Source organism: Lissotriton vulgaris, unplaced genomic scaffold (genome assembly GCF_964263255.1).
Source record: "Lissotriton vulgaris unplaced genomic scaffold, aLisVul1.2 SCAFFOLD_584, whole genome shotgun sequence".
Taxonomy (NCBI): Eukaryota; Metazoa; Chordata; class Amphibia; order Caudata; family Salamandridae; genus Lissotriton; species Lissotriton vulgaris.
This window is the reverse complement of record NW_028247781.1, coordinates 1,014,460-1,033,499: the sequence shown is the minus strand read 5'-3', so window position 1 is coordinate 1,033,499 and position 19,040 is coordinate 1,014,460. Positions and strand designations below refer to the sequence as shown.

Genomic DNA, 19,040 nt, shown 5'->3' with positions numbered 1-19,040 from the left:
AAAGGGCCCTCTACTACTTCCTCTCTCTTCTTATCCGTACCCGTCGGTAAAGCGGGGTAACACTTATCGACTGTCATGCGCTGCAATCTATCAAAAACGTCCTTTTACTTCTCCTTGTCTTGCTGAAATTGCTCTGCATTTTTGATCGTTGTAACGATCCCTTCTCTCTTATTACGTTTAAGCTGCTTGATTTCTTTCTGCTTGGCTTCTTTACGCCACAACCGAAAGGAATCAAACATGGCCGGCCTTGCTTTTCTTTGGAACAATTTAGCTTCAAGATTATCTAAAATCTGGGCCTCAAAACTACCATGAGGTGGCCAACTAAGGACACCGTCTTTTTTGGTGTAGCGAACCCAACACTCATTGAATGCGATTGGACCCAAACCATGTCCACTATATAATTCGTAAGTCGGAGTTCCAACCGGAGGTATAGGGCACGAGTCCTCCAGCCGGGAATCCGCACCACAACCTCTAAAGCAACTGAACAAAGTACTACGGCCAGGCATCGTGCACACTAACCGAGTTTCACAAACGTCAAGGGTTATAGGATTACAATGTCCCTGCAAAAGTGCAAAAACCCTCGGTTTTTGGCGACTGCAGACGTCAAATAGCACAACAAAGAACAAAATACCAAGAACCACAAATGCAATGGAACCATGCAACAACTAAGCACCCACAACAACAAAGGACTCTGGGAGCGACCCACAAATACTTAACTCAAAGATCAGTGGCGTCACCAGGAAGGCCCGTCAATCGTCTCGCTGTACCAAGGTCTACGCCAGGCGCCAAAACAGGTCTACAGTCAGGGCAGCAGTCCGTCGCAGCCGTCAGGAGGCGGGGATCTTCGCGGGAAAAGTCGTCGGGCCACTTGTTTCGACAACAGGATCAATGAAGCGGGGTGCACCTTCCCTCGGAGATTTCACACGAAGTTCCTCACGATCGTCGGGCTTTGGACCGGTACCGCTGATGCAGCCCTACGTTGGGCGCGAACTGAAGGACTGGGTTTTTCTAAGACCCAGCGGTGCCAGGGATAACACCTAAAACCTTCGTGGGTAACCTATTCCGGCGTACAAATGACAGAGACACGGGACACTTCCTTCGGCGTCAAAGATTCGAGGTTTATTACTGCAGGGAACACAGAAGTCACAAGAAGTACAACACGTGTAGGTTCGAGGAGACTGCTTCGAATTGTATCTGTGGATCGCTCTTTTTATGCAGTTTTTAGTCATAGGATAACATGATGGACAAAAGATTACAACCCGGTTCCCACAGTAAATGTCATAGGGGGTCGCTTTCATGTATTCAGGGCCCGGAACATAATTACAGTAGCATTTGGCAGTTCCCAACTGTAAAAGTACATCTTCCCACCATTAGTACATTCCGTTCGGCTGTAAAGGAATCAAGGAAGAGACAGAAACAGGTGCAGAGGAAGACGAGGATAGCGAACAGATCGAAGAGAGTGTAAAAGGGGTGGTATCAGGAAACACGATTTGCAGGGATCAAAGGAGACGTGCCTAATGAATGCACAACTGAGACAATAGACCGGCACGGCAAGATGAGCCTCGAGCGGGGTCATCTGCCTTACAGTGTCATCCCCCTCATCATAAAGACACCCTCAAAGGAACACATGTCTTCCGCAAGAGTTTGGGAATCCCAGGGTCACGAAGCGGACAGCGTCCGTTCGCTGGCTACTTGAGGGCAAGAAACAAAATGGATGCCGTATCTAAAATGGAACCCGTGGGTTCAGATGAAGATACCCACAAAACAAACGAACGGTTTAGGCTATCACAGCGAAAACGCGTACACCCACTAAACTCGTCATTTGCGGTTCATAGATACCAGACTCGACCATATTCGTGCGAGTCGAAAACACCACTTACAATTGTCACGGAACCTCAAGTCCCTAGGTACAAAAAAGGTTAGATGGGGAGGTAGGGCCTCTTCCACCGCTGCTGCTAGGCTATGGAACTCTCTTCTTGATGAGCTATCAGGCCTTGTGTCTCATGCTCTCTTCCGCAATGCCTTGAAAACTTGGCTGTTTACACAAACTGTGATATGATCATCTTTATTTGCCTGTGCACTAGTCCTCTGTAGCGCCTTGATGGCCTTGGGCTAAGTCTGCACTTTATAAATCTACTATTCATTCATTCATTCATTCATAAAGCATTAGCCACGGACAGGGCCAAACTCCTTAGCAGGGAACGTCCAGGTAGAATATACAAACTTGGTGACAAAGCAGGAAAGCTAATAGCCTGGTTAGATAAAAGACTGGGCGAGCAGTCTAGTCCCGGAGCTCAAGGATAACGGAGGCACCTCGCTCACTGAACCCCAAGATATAGTGGATAGGTTTGCCACACACTTCCAACATATATACTCGACAGTGATCGCACTTACAGAGGAAGACTCCCAAGACTTTCTTCGAGATATCAGACTCCCATGTCTTTCTTCGAGGGATCGCGACTCTATGGACAGCGACTTGGCCACAGATGAAATTGCACAACAATACGCACATTGAAGTCAGTCAAGGCTCTGGGGCCCAAGGGCAACCCCATTGAGCTATACAAACTACGGTCCGATAAACTCGCACCATACCTGAAGTCGATGTTTGAGGAGTCAAGGGAGCGATGGGCCCTACAGAGGGAACAGAGAGTAGCTACTATAGTTGCCATACACAAAGAAGGGAAGCCACGGACAGACTGCGCCTCCTATAGGCTGATCTCCCTCCTCAATGCCGAACCTAAAATCCTGGCCAAATAACTCACCGCCCGACTGATTAAGGTAATTATCAACTTAGTGCATCCGGATCAGTCTGGTTTTATGCCACACAGAAATACAGCCCTGAACCTACGCAGGATTCATGGAGTGCTGGGCAGAGCATCAACCATTCAAGAGCCAGCCGTAATAGTGTCCTTTGATGCCACCATGGCGTTCAACACAGTCGAGTGGACCTACCTCTGGGCAGTACTTGCAAAACTGGGGTTCGGCCCAAACTACATACAGTGGGTGTGTCTCTTCTACAGGGAACCACTAGCCCAGGTGGTGGTCAACAACAAACTGTCAGCCACGTTCCCACTTAGCCGTGGCACCTGCCAGGGTTGCCCACTCTCACCCCTTCTCTTTGCCCTTGGGCCACTGGCAGCTTTTTATCCGGCAGGATCATATGATACGGGGGCTGAGGTGGTCCCCTGACTGGGAAGACTGCATTTCACTTTACGTAGACGACATTTTACTCTATCTGACCTCCCCGACAAAATCCCTAATAGTAGTGTTCGATATTTTGGCAGTGTTCGGCAGATTCTCTGGCTTTACGGTCAACTGGGGTAAATCCTTATTATTTGCCCTTAGGGGAGATCCTCCCACCCTCCACCCCCCCAACCCGCACCTTTCGGGAAACTGCCCAATTCAGATCAACATAACTGGCTTCAGATACCTAGTTTTTTTTATCTCTCACGTCCCCTCGGCCAGCTACACCCTAAACCTCCTTCCGCCCTTAACGTAAACTCAAAAAAGATATCGGCTGGAAATCGCTCCCCTTTCCTTATTGGGTAGAGCAGCCATGTTTAAAAAGATGTCCGTGCCCAGATTTCTCTAAGCACTCCAAAATGCCCTTGATCCAGTACCCGGACATTACTTTTAAGAAATCTAAGGACGTCAGAAGGATTTGCTATGGGACGGAAAAACACGTATTGCCCTAAATAGACTGATATTAAACTGATACGATGGTGGTATAAGTCTCCCGGTTGTTAAAAAAAATATTACTGGGCTGCGCACCTTGCTGCCATAAATCATGGCACCTTTGGCAGAGGCGATGATCCTAGCTATGCCATGGATAAATGGCTCTTCCCCGGAGGAAACTATAATAGGGCACTCTATTCATGACGCAAAAAATTCATCTTGATGGGGCCCACTAATCATTCGGTCCGAATTTGGCACAACGCAACCAACTCTCTTGGGTGGGGACGTAAATTAACGATGGCAACCCCACTTTGGGATTCTGAACCGCTGGGCAGCCTCTGGAAGTCGAAGGGCTTTGATAAATGGGACCTCATTGCATCACACAAATCAAGGACATTTTGGGAGATGGGGGTGTCAAATCCTTCACAGCATTACAGGCTGAATATGATCTGGCCGACACCGAATATCTCTGGTATGCCCAGATCCTACACTCACTTCGTACGCTTATACCGAAGGGTGCAGCCCCACCTGCGGCCTCACCACTGGAAGACGGAATCTTAGATGGCCACCTACCGGACAAGATGATTTCCCTCATATACAAAAAACTGATAAACAATATGACTGACCCCCTACAAGCATTCAGGGAGAAATGGATGGAAGATGGGATCGAGCTAGACGACGAAGTCTGGCAAGAGGCAGTGTCCTCTCCTAGAGTGGTCGCTATACCAGCGCGCCTTAGACTGGTCCAGCTAAAAATCCTCCACTATGTATACATTTCCGGGCCACGTTTGATTCATTTGGCAATAACAGAAAATGGGGAAGGCAGAAGAGGCTGTGGTCAAATGGGAACCTTTCTGCACATCATATGGAATGTAAGCACATCAGTTCTTTCTGGCAGGAGCTACATGAGGTTACATTTGCTGTATTGCACATCCGTCTCGCCCTGGAGGCGAGGCGTTGCCTCCTAAACATATGGGAGCCCACAGACCTCAACACTCACCAGACACAATGGGCTACCTTGGGTTTTATGATAGCCAAGAGAAACATTGCGCAATTGTGGGGAGTTATTAAGCCACCTACGCTGCAGGCCTGGAAGAGGGATCTTGATTGGTGCTTGTTCAGGGAGAAGATGGTCTATGTCGCCAGGGGATGCCCCACAAAATGGGCACGTATTTTTAGCCCTTAGAATAGAATAGATACCGTGGAGAAATTTGTGCACCTTCTGATTGTTGTGAACCAAGTGTCCCTCTCACCCCGTGATGCTCCCCTCTTATGTCGAACTGTATTCCTCCTCCATTGTACACCATTATTATTTATCTTCTGTCTGTGTCCTCTGTACTGTTCATTTGAACCGATGTATGTTTCAATAAAAAGATTTATTAAAAAAGAAACAAGCCTTTACAATGCAACGGCCTTGCCTTTGCAAAAGTTAGAGCTAATGGCATTGTAAATAACAAACTTTTTATTTATGTGTTGGTTTGAAAACAGATAAATAAATGGCATTGTCATTTACAATGCCAATAGCTTAATCTCTCGCAAATGTCCTCATACACAGCTGCACATACTATTGTCATGTTTGTGTGTTTGTCAGTCGTGCACTGGTCCTTACCAGTCAATATTGTTCATAAAAACTAAACATATGTGACCTACTGGCCAATATTTCACAAAATGTATTTGCAAAGGTGTAGTACTGGGCAGTAATAATTGTGTTATTTATATCAGCAGAGATCTGGGGGGTTACTGGCTATTGTTAAAAATAAATGATAGAAGGTGAGGCCTGGTCGGTAATGTAAAACCCAGAGCAGATACAGCACAGATCAGGAGTAACGGGAGTCATTTGGGCAACTGATCAGTTATGTAAAGGCCAGGCCTGGTTGTTATTCACATGTTCTGCTTTATTGTAAAGCGCTCTTATGCCTCTGGCCCATGTTAGCGCTATATGAAATCACAACAGTAAATAAAATGTTCACATTAAAAACATAAAGAGCGCACAGTCCAGGCCAGCATCGATCGTAGTAACGGGAATAATTAAATGCACTGTACCGTATTGTTCTAGTTAGTGCTGTTGATATTGGTGGGGAGCAGTGACGGGGGAGGCTGGGTGAGGTTGTGGGGCGGGCTGGGGCTGGGGATGGGCCGGGGAGGGCCGCTGTCCCTGGGGAGGGAGAGGCTGCAGGAGGAGGGAGTGGGAGGGAGTGACAGAGGAGGCTGGCTGAGGATATGGGAGGAGAGCGCATTCCTCGCCTGGATTGGGGAACAGCCGCGGTCTGCCAAGGCCCAGAGACACACAGCGCTGCAGGCTGGCACACACACACCACACGTTCCACACATGCAGACTCGTGCTTACACACACACTGACAATCACACACAACTTGCACACACGCTGACACTCTCCCACACACAACATGCTTACATACACACACCATAACTTGCACACACTGATACACATGCACACACCCATACTTCCACGCACACACAACTTGCACACACGCTGACACACACACACACACACCATAACTTTTGCACACACTGACTCGTGCTTACACGCACGCTGACACCCACAACTTACGGACACACTCACATCTTGCACACAGGTGAGACTCACACCCAACACTTAATCACACGCTGACACTCATACACACACCCATACTTGCAGGTGGCGCGTGGACCCGAAGAGGGTTGGAGAGGGGTTAGCCAGGTGACCGTGGGGGCACACTGAGCGTGGGCGCGATGGAGGGAGAGGAAAGGAGCAGCAGGTTACCCAAGTAACTCACCTGAGGCGGGGGCGGGGGGCCGGGGACGGCGCACCGGGGCTGCATCATGTGAGAACAGGACGGGGCTGCAGGGTAGCGCACCTCCTCAAGCGTACATTTAATTTAAAACAATAGTTTTAAATAGCGCGTACTCGTCCCGAAGGTATCAGAGCGCTTTACGTGATTCCTAGCTGTTCCACAAGGAGCAGAACCTCGGAAGAAGAGGACAGCATGTGAGTGGTACCGACGCCAGCAGAAGCACAGAGACAAGACGAGTTTATGCCAACCCGTAGCCCAGCGGAATGAGCAGGGGCTTTGAGTGGCGCTTTGATGTGGAAAACGTTGCTCTGAATATTTAATAAATGCACGCTCAACGAAAAGGGTAAATTCCATATGCAGGAGTCAGTGTGCTGCTCCAAAAGAAGCCGCAGGTGTGCTGATCCAACACGTTGGCTACACAAGCAATTAATTTAAAAAAGTTTGCTTACATACACATTCATGCAAGGATGAGACGCGAGGGGAGTTGGGGCGGGCAAGCAGCGTGTGGGAGGTGGTAGGGGGACGGGGATCAGGTGTGCTGATCCAACACGTTGGCTACAAAAACAATTAATTAAAACACACCCCGAAAAAGACACGCTCAGGCGGTATCCCGCAAGCACACCTGCACCACTAAGCATCGGACCCCTCTGATATCGTCCCACCATCACCTAGAAACGTGAATGTGCCCTGCTGCCAGGCTAGCATTGTGCATCAATAAATCGATAGCTAAGCGGTGACGATTCCTAACTCAACCCACGTGTTATAGAAAGTAAACAGTTGAGGTCTCACACGGAACTCTCCTCTTACCTTCTTATATAGGGCGGATGTGGCCTTGATCCTATCTGACGAGTCCAGGAGGGCATGTTCAGCCAGGGACTGTTCCCCCATGGCCCCGGCAGGACCGACCAACCTTCTTGGCTCGGCCGCGCCTCGGCCCGTCTGGAATGAGTCTTTCTGTGATTCGGACTCTTTACGGAATGTTGTAGTAAGTCCCAGGTAAAGCATAAGACAATTCAAGAATGTGAACCCATTTTCAAGGGCCAGAGAGAAAGTGGTAGCAGGCTGCGGGAACTAGGAGGAAGGTGCCACATTTGAGGAGTAAAATAAACTGCAGATGCAAAATGTTCTCTTAAAGTAATTTTCAACAAGCCACGGACAACGGTACAAGGAGACGACAGGAGACGGATCCCGGCAACATAAATCGTGCAGCCCACCCCTGCAAAAGACACGTTGGAAATGACAAAACATGCCTTGAAGAAAAAGAAAAAAAACAAACGCCCACCGCTGCATGACGTAAAAAAGGGGCGGAGCTTAAAAAAAACACAGGAACTGACACGAATCTGCTCCCAGAATGATTGCCACATCTCTCTTCCAATGGCTAGCCTCCATTTATTGAGCTAGCCAATGGGAGAGAGAGGCGGGTTAAAACCCCATACTGGAAATCAAAAATTCTCGCCTGCGCAACACTGCTTGCGCAGTGAACGCCAGGCTTCGACCTAAAAACGTCAATCGGGATCTATTCGGTTCGCAATTCACTCTACCCTCTTCAGTATTGTTTTCGATCGTGTTACCATCTTCTTTGTGTCGAAGAACTTCGGAAAACTTTAATTATCCATAAAAACCTCTGACCGCGGCCTTAGGGCCTAGATCTTCTCTGGTTTCCACGAGAAGATCCTGCATCCATGGAACAGACGCCTTTCCAGTCCTGACTTAGGTGCCATTCTAAATACCTGTGCATCCATCTTCATAAGGTCTGTAACCTTTGTTTCTCCCCGGAGCATAAAGAGGAAGACTGCGACGTGTGTCAGTAGTTTCGTTCGAGAAAGACTCTTGGAGACCATCTGGCTCGGCACCGAAACAGAAAGTCAAGCCTTCCGGTTCTGGCTCGAACTAAGATGATACCCACTCGATGCCAAAACATAAGGAATTGAAAGATAAAAAAGAAAAATCCAGCTTGATGCTCCTTTGAAGCCACCGAAGCCTATTCTTGAGAAAATATAGCACAAGCTGGATCCCAAAGGGGAGGTAATCCACATTAACCCTAAAACCCGACACATTACGACTACACCAGTGATTAACCTCTAACAAGGAAGATAGGCACTGAGTATAGAAGAACTCAGAAGAAGAAAAACAACATAACGACTTGTCCTATTAATATTTCTCCAACCACTCCACCCTCTCCACCACTACCTGTCATTCCACCATCAGACCTATTACACATTACACCGCCAGGGTCTCCAGACATAGCTGATAATGAACACACTGATGATCAGCTACCTCACCCATGGAATGACTATAACATTGATGCACTGGAAGACACAGATCCTGATCTGTATCCAGCCAAACCTTCCCCTACGATGATAATAACACATATCAAGAGTTAATTGCCAGAGCAGCCACTTATCATGGGGTCACTTTACATTAAGAAGACCTAGAAGAAGATTTCTTCTCTGAAACTTCAGGAAATACACACAGAACATCTCGGTCTTTACCCATTTTAAAGGGCACGATGAGACTTGCAGATGAAATCTTTAAAGATCCTGTTGGGTCACGTATCCTCACATCTAGAGTAGATACAAAATACAAAGCTCCTCCATCTGACCCTGTATTTATTAAGGATCAGTTGTCTTTGGATTCCTTGGTAGTTTCAAATGCACGTCAAAGACCAAATTCACAAAGCTTAAGAAAAGCACCTCCTCATGGTAAGGAGTCAAAGTTATTAGATGCTTCTGGAAGGAGAGTAGCTGCTCAATCAGGCAATCCAATCATTGGAGAATAAAAAACACTCAAGGGCTGTTAGCTATGTATGACAGGGCACATTGGAATTAAATGGAAGAATTATTACAATATCTTCCAAAAGAACACAGGTAAGAAGGCTAAGAAATAATGCAAGAAGGCAAGCTTATTTCTAATTCACCCATAAGATGTGCTTCAGATGCTGCAGATACTGCAGCTAGAGTACTCCATACCAGCATGTTACTAAGGAATCATGCATGGCTCAGAATTTTCAGGATTTCCAGGATTCAGAATTTACAGGAATTGTTACAACAGTTTCTAGTCAACCAGTATCTCTCAGGAATTATGCATCAGTGGGCTACGCTGGAGCTCCACGCACTCGCGTAGTGCTCGGACGTCCTGTTCCGTCCCGAGACTCCTCCCCCCTTCCATGAGGCTGATGGCGGCTGACGGCGGCAACATTGTTGCAGTGTCCTGGATTACTGACGGCGGCAATTGTTGCTAAACGCAATTTGGACTCCGGGACACTAGTGAAATGCCACGCTTTTAGGCATTTGTTGGAAAAAGTATCTGAAAAACGTTTGGATTGCTCGGACTCAGACCTTAACGATACGGGCGGATAAGCAGGTCAGTGGGGGCCACTTCTGGAATTTCATGCAAATGTAGGCAATCTACAGAACTACTGAGCTGTGGTGTTGTTGCTGCCTTAAGGCTCAAGGCTGATTGTTTATTCGTTGTGCAGGCAACCTATTCGCAGGCTTGATAGACTGGTCAATTACTCTCTATAGGGCAAAGTAATTTTAAAGCGTATAAAATTCCCTGACCCCTGACTCCCTGACCTCAGCAGAGGATACCCCACCATCGCAACTGGGCATAAGCTAAAGCTTCGACCGCAGTGTCGATAGGATTAACTTGGAGTACAGACTTGTAGAGCTGCTTGAGCCCTTGGCAAATTGAGATGGGGAAACAGCTAACAGCCCGTGCCAAAGCGAGAGCGCGCCGCCAACAAATTAAAGACGGCGAGGATGCGGTTAAATCTGCTGGTCTGGTAGGGGATAAAGGGCCCTCCTCTGTGGAGAACTCAGAGAACTCTGGTGAGGGGGAAGAGGAGTCTCCGGAAATTATATCCCTTCATGCCCCGCTGATCTGTGTTGAGAGGCCAGGTGATATGTTAGTTCTGGAAGCACCCACCTCGGATATGGATTTGGGTAATTCAGCGGACAAGTCGGCGACTGTAGGTCCAGAACCGAAGGATGCGATATCTTCTATCAAGGACCCCAAGCTGAAAGACTTGCAAAATTTGAAAGAAACAAAAACCTTTGGAGAGCCAAAAACTGTGAAAATCACTAAACAGTTTCCCTTATTTGAAAAGAAATCTGTGGCATCTGCCAATAGTACCTCTGCAGCACTAAATGCAGAATTGATGATGGACCCAATCGGTTCTTTATTCTCTACCGAACATGTGGCAGCACCCAGCCCGCAACCCAGCTTGGCCCCGGCTCAACCCAACTTGTGCTCTGCGGATGTTCCTAATGTACAAGAATCTTCTGAGATTGAAGCGGACGCCACAGGTGACTTTCAGATATCAGTAAAAGATATGGTTAATCTGATTTTAAGTGAAGTAAGAGAGATGAAGCAATCTCAGAAAGCGGAACTCATAGTGATTAATCAACGGTTAGACAAAATGGAAGATTTAATGACCTTATTTCCTGCTCGTCTTCAAGAGGCAGAAACCAGAATTACGGGGCTAGAAGGGAATCTAGCAGAAGTAAAGAAGGTCACCACAAGTGTATCAAAAATTTCAAAAGCTCTGGAATCCAAACTCGACGACTTGGAAAATTATAATAGAAGGTCAAATCTGAGAATTGTAGGGGTTCCAGAAAATATTGAGGGGTCTGACATGAAACAGTGGCTTACTTCATTCTTTCTTCATGAGGTCATTCCCGAGTTTAAAGGAGATTTGACTATTACTCGTGCACATAGAGTTCCAACTCATCAGCCCCTCAACTCTACGTATCCCCGAACTATTCTAGTGAACTTTGCTGATGTGCGCGTTAAAGAGACTATTCTTTCTGTGGCATTTAAGCAAAGACAATTTGTGGTGAATCCCACTACTAAATGTAGGATTTTCTCAGATATGTCAGCCGCTGCTGCAAGACGTAGGAAAGAATTTGTCAAGATACTGCAGCTGTTTAAAGACAAAGGCGCGCAAGCAATGATTGCACAGCAATCTAAACTAAAAGTGTTGGTAAAGGGCAAATTCTATATGTTTACGGAGGTGGATGAAGCAAGGGGACTTTTGGATAAGATATCCCTGGGTTAATATGATATAAGCTTAAAGATCAGCTTTTCAGCGTAAATTGTGTGCTCTCCTATGTGTTTACATGGTTAGGGGTGATGGAGGGGTAGGGAGGAACGCGGATATCACGGGGTAAGAGGTGCAACTACAAGGCACCTCCAAGATAGGGGTTAGTACCGGGTGGCCAGCGTGGAAAGAAGAGGCAGGGAGAGAGCAGGGCCACAAGGTAAGGGTAAGGGGGGGGGGGGGGAATGAAAATATTGAAGTTTCTTTGGGTGAGGTCGGAAGTTTTTGGAAGAGTGGCTTAAGGGTGATAATGAAGGAATTATTTATGCTAAAAAGTATGAAGTACTTTCTTTACAATGACTACTAGAGGTTTAAAGATAATTTCGTTTAATGTTAACGGACTGAATAATAAAAAAAAAATGCGTGCTATTGAGTCCTGGATTAGAACGGAGAATCCATCTATTGTTATGTTGCAAGAAACCCATATTCTTGATACAAAAATCGAGAATTTTTCCATGTTCAAAACTTGGGCATTGTATCGAGGGTTTTCATGTGCTTCAGAATCTCTTCGAGGGGTGGCTATTTTTCTAAATCGTAATATGGATACTGAGATTCTTCAAACTGAAGAAGATAGGGAGGGACGATGGTGTTGGGTGACATGCGTGGTGAGTGGCAGATGTAAGCCTATTACTTTTGTTTCTTTTTATGCCCCAGTGGATGACTCGAGTCAGAAGTATGATGACTTATTTCAATCACTTTACATGATTAGGGGGGATATTGTGATTGGAGGAGACTTCAATATTCTGATGGATGTAAAATTGGATTCAACTGTGCTCACTAAAAAACAACTTAAACCTAAATCACGAAGATCTATAAGCCAAAATATAGTTACACTAGATCTCTGTGACCATTGGCGCTTAGATAATCCTCAAAAAAAAGAGTTCACCTTTTGGTCAGGGAGACATAAATCCTCATCTCGAATTGATTTCTTTTTAGCATCCACGGAATTAGAGTTTTCCTATCAAAAGTTGATGCACAATGGGTTCTCAGATCATGCTATGTTAGTGACTGAATTTGGGGCTGGAGAAGTTGAAAAAACTCCTAAAAGATGGATATTCAATAAGACATATTTACAGGATGAGCAGTGGATTAAAACATTAAAAGTGGAGATCTCAGACTTTATTACACGTAACCTAGATACTGCCCCTCTGCATATTGTGTGGGATTCACTAAAAGCTTTCATTCGCGGCATTATAATTAGTAAGGATGCTTCAGAATGGCGAGCTGTCAAGCAAGCAAGAGATCAACTGTATCATAGAATCGCTACCTTAACACTATTACGTCTATCTGATCTCTCAAATACAGTGAAAAACAAGTTAAATGAAGCAAAACGCGAACTCAGTACAAACTTTTATAAACAGAGCGAGGAACAATTTCTAAAACAATCTCAGAAGATATATGAGGAAAGTAATTTTACGGGTAAACTTTTGGCTTGGCAGGCTAAAGAACAAGCGGCTGCGAATAAGATTCATCTGTTAAAATGCCCGATTACACACACAGAGACCTCACAAACTGCTGCAATAGGTAATATAATGTTGTCACATTATCAAAAGATATATACTCAACACCAAGATATAGATGCAGTTAAACTTAGGACCTTTCTAAATAAATACGAAATACCATCTCTTGCACAAGAGGATCAGGAAGGAATGTCAGCCCCTTTCATTAACGTTGAGTTGGAACTAGTAGTTAAAAACTTACCAATGGGCAAGGCTTGTGGGCCGGACGGCCTGCCAGCCGAATTTTTTAAGGTTTTTTATGACTCCCTTTCGGACTTACTGCTTCAGTTGTTAAATTCTATGTTAAAGGGGGGCCAAGTTCCTAACTCGTTTACGGAAGGCTCGGTGGTTAGCTTTCCTAAAAAAAAGACCCCAATTCATATAGGCCCATTACCTTACTCAATACTGATTATAAGATTACAACAAAACTGCTTTCCTTGCGATTTAATTCCATGGCTGCTGCGGATCTTATACATCCAGATCAGAATGGATTCATCGCAAGCCTCCAACTTGCAACGAACACTCATTTTTTAGTAGAAGCCTTAGATTATTTTGAGATGAAGAAGATACCTGCTTTAATTTTATTGCTTGATGCAGAAAAGGCTTTTGATTTGGTGGTTTGGAACACACTTTTTGTTATTTTGACACAATTTGGAATTCCTTCGCAGATTATTAATTTAATTCAAAATTTGTACACGGGTGCTAAAGCTAAGATAATTATCAATTCGGCCTTAGTAGGCACAGTCTTAGTTCAGCGAGGGACTCGACAAGGCTGTCCTTTATCCCCCACTCTTTTTGCTTTTTTTATTGAGCCTTTAGCCATAGCAATTCGTAATTCTGTAGATATAGTCCCCCCTGTTCCTACTATGGCCAAAATTAAAATGTACGCAGACGATATCATGCTGCTAATCCGACCAGATATGAAATCTCAGGTCTGCGCCTTAAAACTTTTTGAGGAATTCGAAACCTTAGGTGGCTATAGGATTAATAAAAGAAAAACCGAAATTTTAGTGTGTGGAGGGAAGGATCTTAATGTCCATCCAGAGTTAGTCGGATGTATCAATCCAAGGCCAAAAAGATATTTAGGGATTTTCTTTTCGGCTTCGGTCGCAGATTTATATATACTTAATTTTGAACCTCTTCTGCGGAAAATACATTTAATGTTTACTAGGTGGAGTCCTCTGCCATTATCAATCTTGGGCCGGGTGGCCCTGATTAAGATGTCCGTGCTTCCACTGTTTAATTTTTTGGTTGCAACTATTCCATGTTTTCTTCCTGCAGCCTTCTTTTCAAAGGTAGAATCTTTATTTTCTGGTTTCATCTGGGCTAAAAAACAGCTAGACTAGCATTAAGTACTCTCTATACAGATACAAAACAAGGTGGGCTATCTCTACCGAATATTAAAGATTATTATAGTGCATATTTTGCACAATATCTAGAGCGCTTTAAGATTGGAGCGCAAAGACCTAGTTTATTTATTAATTTCTTCTTTGACCTTATTTGTCATGATACCCAGACTCCCTTCTTTTTGCAAATTCCAAAATCTCCAAAATTAGTACGATATAAGATCATGAATTGGTTTTTTAAACGAAGGGATGCTATCCTTAAAAGATATTCCCTTCCACGCTTCAACTCTAAAACTCCTCTGAAATATGTCTTCAAATACACAGAGACTAAAATAAGTTCGGATATTGTTATGCAATGGAATCATCGAGGTTTTAACAATTTATCAGACTTTATAAGGGATGGAGTTTGGATAAAGCCGTGCGAGATGCAACTATTAATTCAGGGGAATTATCTGCTAATAGGTTCTTATATTCTGATTTATAAAATGTTGGAACGGCTGGACCCAGGAAATCTTAGTTTACAGATTCAGCTATGGGAAGATTTGTTTGTGGTCATAAGGTCCAAGAAACCAGGGGAATGGAAACGCTGTTTAGCTCTTCAGATTGAGATAGATGTCACCCCGAAAGCTATTAAAAAATGGCAAGATCAAGAATATCATGTTCTCTCTGTAAATGTTTGGAAAACGTTAAATGAGTTAAACTTTAAAGTGCTACGGGGTGCTAATTGGAGAAGAATGTTATTTTTTAATAAATGGCTGCTATATTATATGTAAAAATGTACGTTAACACATCTGCCAATTGTTTTAGATGCCAGCACTTTTCCCCTGCTAATTGGTCTCACACCATAGCTAACTGTCCTAAAATTGTACCCTTTTGGAATGAGTTATTTAAGTTTCTACAAACTGATTGTAAGATTCAGATTTTATACAATGAAAAGTTGATGCTATATGGGTATGATCACGAACTGGAAATTGATGATCAAACCGTCAAATTATTATATATTGTAATGGCTGTAGCAAGGTCGTTAATACTGCAAAATTGGAGATCAACTCAGGTCCCGTCGTTCCAAGCATGGTTGCAAAAGATAAGAAATGTTAGAAGAAGTGAATTTTTATATGCAAAACGGATAGGAGGGCTGAGGAAATTTGAAAAGACTTGGGATTCGTTTTTTGAGTAATTATGGATCTGTTTTTGCTTGGTAAAAAGTAGCCCTATATTTTTATTTCTATTTTAATTTACTTTATTTTGTTTGTATTCTGCATGTAATATTACTTTACCTATGCCTTGATCTTGATTTTGACATTGTATATAACTGTTCAGATTTTTAAGAACCAAAGAACTTCAATAAAAAATTGTTTAAAAAAAAAAACCAGTATCTCTCAGCCAGAACATTCATGCAGTTACTAGGGATGATGGCATCATGCATCACGATAGTGCCTCATGCTAGAATAAACATGTTCCCTCTACAAGTATGCTTAGCACGTCAGAGGAATCAAGCACAGGGTCAGCTCACAGATCTAGTGTTGGTAGACAGACCCACTCCTCGCTCTCTGCAGTGGTGGAACACACAAAATGTGTCAAAAGGGTGGCCGTTCATCGACCCTATTCCACAAGTTGTGCTCACAACAGACACATCTCTCACAGGGTGGGGGCACACTTACAACGGTTGACAGTTCAGGGTCTTTGGAACTCCAAACAAAAGAACCATCAAATCAACTACATAGACCTGCCAGCAGTTCAACTAGCGTTGAAAGCTTCTCTTCCTCACCTGGTAAAGAAAGTTGTCTTAATCCAGATGGACAATATGACAACAATGTAATATATACACAGACCTAAGGGGGACATACTCTCTACAACTATTACACCTCTCTCAGACCATTTGGCGTTGGGCAATTTATCACAAACTTCATCTACTGCAGAGCACCTACCAGGCACCAACAAAATTTTTGCCGATCTCAGCAGAAAGAAAAAACAAATACACGAAAGGGAACTTGACCCATAAGTTCTCCTTCCGTACTTTCAAACATGGAGATTTCCACAAATAGACCTCTTTGCCGCAGCACAGAACTCAAAATGCCCAGACTTCGCCTCCAGGTTCCCACACCCTCTATCCAAAGGCAATGAATGCCTATGGATGAATTGGTCAGGGATATTTGCTTACGCTTTTCCGCCTCTCCATCTTCTTCTATTTCTAGTTCAGAAACTGAGGCAGGCATCTCACACTGATTCTTGTAACTCCCACATGGGTTCGTCAACCATGGTTCACCACACTGTTGGAATTGCCAGTGGTGTCACACCAGAAGCTTCACATAACATCGAGTTTTCTCACACAGAACTGTGGAGAAATCAGAATCCAATTACCAAAGACCTCAACCTTGCGATTTGGCTCCAGAAGTCATAGAGTTTGGTTATCTAACCCTACCACCAGAGTGTATGACCATTCTTAAAGAAGCAAGAAGACCTACCACAACAGCATATTATGCAGCATAGTGGAAAAGATGTGTCCTATATCGTAATAATAATTCAATTGATCCGCTAGATGCATCTTTACAAAACATTATTTGTTATCTTTTGCATCTACAACGTGCAGGTTTAGCCTACAAATCTATTCAACTACACCTTGCAGCAGTAGCTGCATATCTTCAGAACAGGCAGCATTTATCCTTATTTACAGTACCTGTGATCAAAGCTTTTATGGAAGGCCTTAAAATAATAATGAAGACAACAAAAGAGATGACTGGGCTGTTCCTATGGGAAGAAAGGAGGAAAAGGTCCCTATGGTATAAGGGCTAGTGCTCAATGGAGGACCATCCCTGGGTATCCAGTTTGTTGGATATAATGGCCTCAGACACCCTTGCGAGTGTCATGCTTCATCATCGGCAATGCTCCTCGTTGGGCAGGCGGTGCAATGCCCAACAGGCTCACCTCAAAGAGGGGCTCTTTATCGGAGATCTTTTATCCAACTGCCTATGGGTGAAGTGGGGGTGAGGGGCCAGGACAGAGTAGATAGTGTGGGTGAGGATAAATTGTGGCACAAGGTACCGGAAAACAATTTTATTCTGGTGGTCCTCTGCCACAAGTAAAATCGAAAATAGCCGGTGCTCAAGGGAACTGTGGTTTCCCAGAGTGAACCTGGGCTAAAGTGCAAATGGTGGTGTACCTTGTGCCACCGCAGAAACTAGTGACCAGCAGCGAGGATCGGCAAGGAGTGCTGGTGGCTGCATCCCTGGGAGGCGCTGCATCGGAAATGGGTCCAAGATGGCGGCCGTGACCCGGCAAGAGTCCAGCCCAGAGCCCGTGAACAAAGGGGGTCAGAACCCATACGGCAGGGCGATTTTAGAGTCTGGCCTTTGCTGCGGTGATAGTGGACTGAGGCCAGCGGGTCAGCAGGACAACGCCCTAGAGCTGTGCGATACCTCCTACAACTCCTGGAGGCCGTGCACGCCACTGGAAGCGCAGCCGAGCGTTCGGAGCTCTGCTGGCCTGCGGAGGAGGTGTGCGGCAGCGAGAGGAGCCAAACTGCGGTCCCCAGTAAGTGTGAGGGTCTGGGCCTGCTCCTGGTACTACGGAGGTGGGGCGGGAAGCAGGTCTGGGCCTCGCATGAGCTGGGGATAGGGGCGCGCGACCAGATGAGCCGCATTGTCTCAACAGGCCTGGGCTTGTAGAGTGCGGGAACCGGAGCAGCTGGAGATTGCCATCAGCACCCTCTGAACTTGACGGGTGTACCCCTGGGGACATGTGGCCACAGCAAGCAAGGTGTAGCACTGAGAAGAAGCCCGTGCTGCATTACAACACTATTACCGCTTTCTTGGTGATCGTACAGGGGGCTCGGCATTAGCAAGGGCGTGCAATCTAGTGCCCTGCTGGGCTGAACGCCATGAGGGAGGCCCCAGCACCCGCCGGACGGTGAGGAAGACCGGGCCTAATCTTATGAGCAGCACAGGGAGCAGCGCACATCCACAGAGCTAATAGCATACAGGAAAGGCAGCAATAGCTCCAGGGACCTGCGGGACCATCAATACCCGGTTTGTGGGCGCTCAAGAAGCTTCAGGCGGGATTGCTAGACGGCGTAGATCAGACTGGACAGTGTGACGACCACCATAAGCCATGAAACCAAAGGGCAGAAAAGAGGAAACTACAGGACAAGATGACTCCCAAGGTGCGAAAAATGAACTTGAGGAAGGGCTAACGGGAATAGAGCTGCGCCAACACCTGGATAAGATACTGGAGGTGATAGCAGTGACAAAAGACTCCCTTCACCAAGACATTGCGCAGGTGGCGACTGGGCTCGGGCTCCTGCGCGCAGATCACGCAAAACTAGCGGACAGGGTGAGGGAAAATGAACTGGCTATCCAAGAACTGAAGCCGGCACAAACCACAACAGACGCTAGGCTAGGAGATGCCCTTGCACGCCTTGAAGTGCTGGAAAAGAGGACGGAAGACTCAGAAAGTAGAAACCGGCGCAATAACATACGCGTGGTGGGTCTGCCGTAAAAAACGGAAGGAACTGATATGATCGCATACTTGGAGAACTGGCTTAAAACGGTGGTTGCATCGGAGGGACTGACTTCCTTCTTTACGCTCGAGAGGGCGCATAGGGTGCCAGCGCGGCCACCGTTGCCGGGCC

At 45.5% G+C, this 19,040-nt stretch overlaps 1 protein-coding gene across 1 annotated transcript in view; it reads left to right on the top strand.

Annotated features, from left to right (window-relative positions):
• LOC147665049 (integrator complex subunit 11) overlaps positions 1-19,040 on the top strand; it is a gene marked incomplete at its 5' end in the record, with an annotated part of 148,194 nt that overhangs the window by 51,400 nt on the left and 77,754 nt on the right. The gene's annotated exons all lie outside the window — the stretch shown is intronic.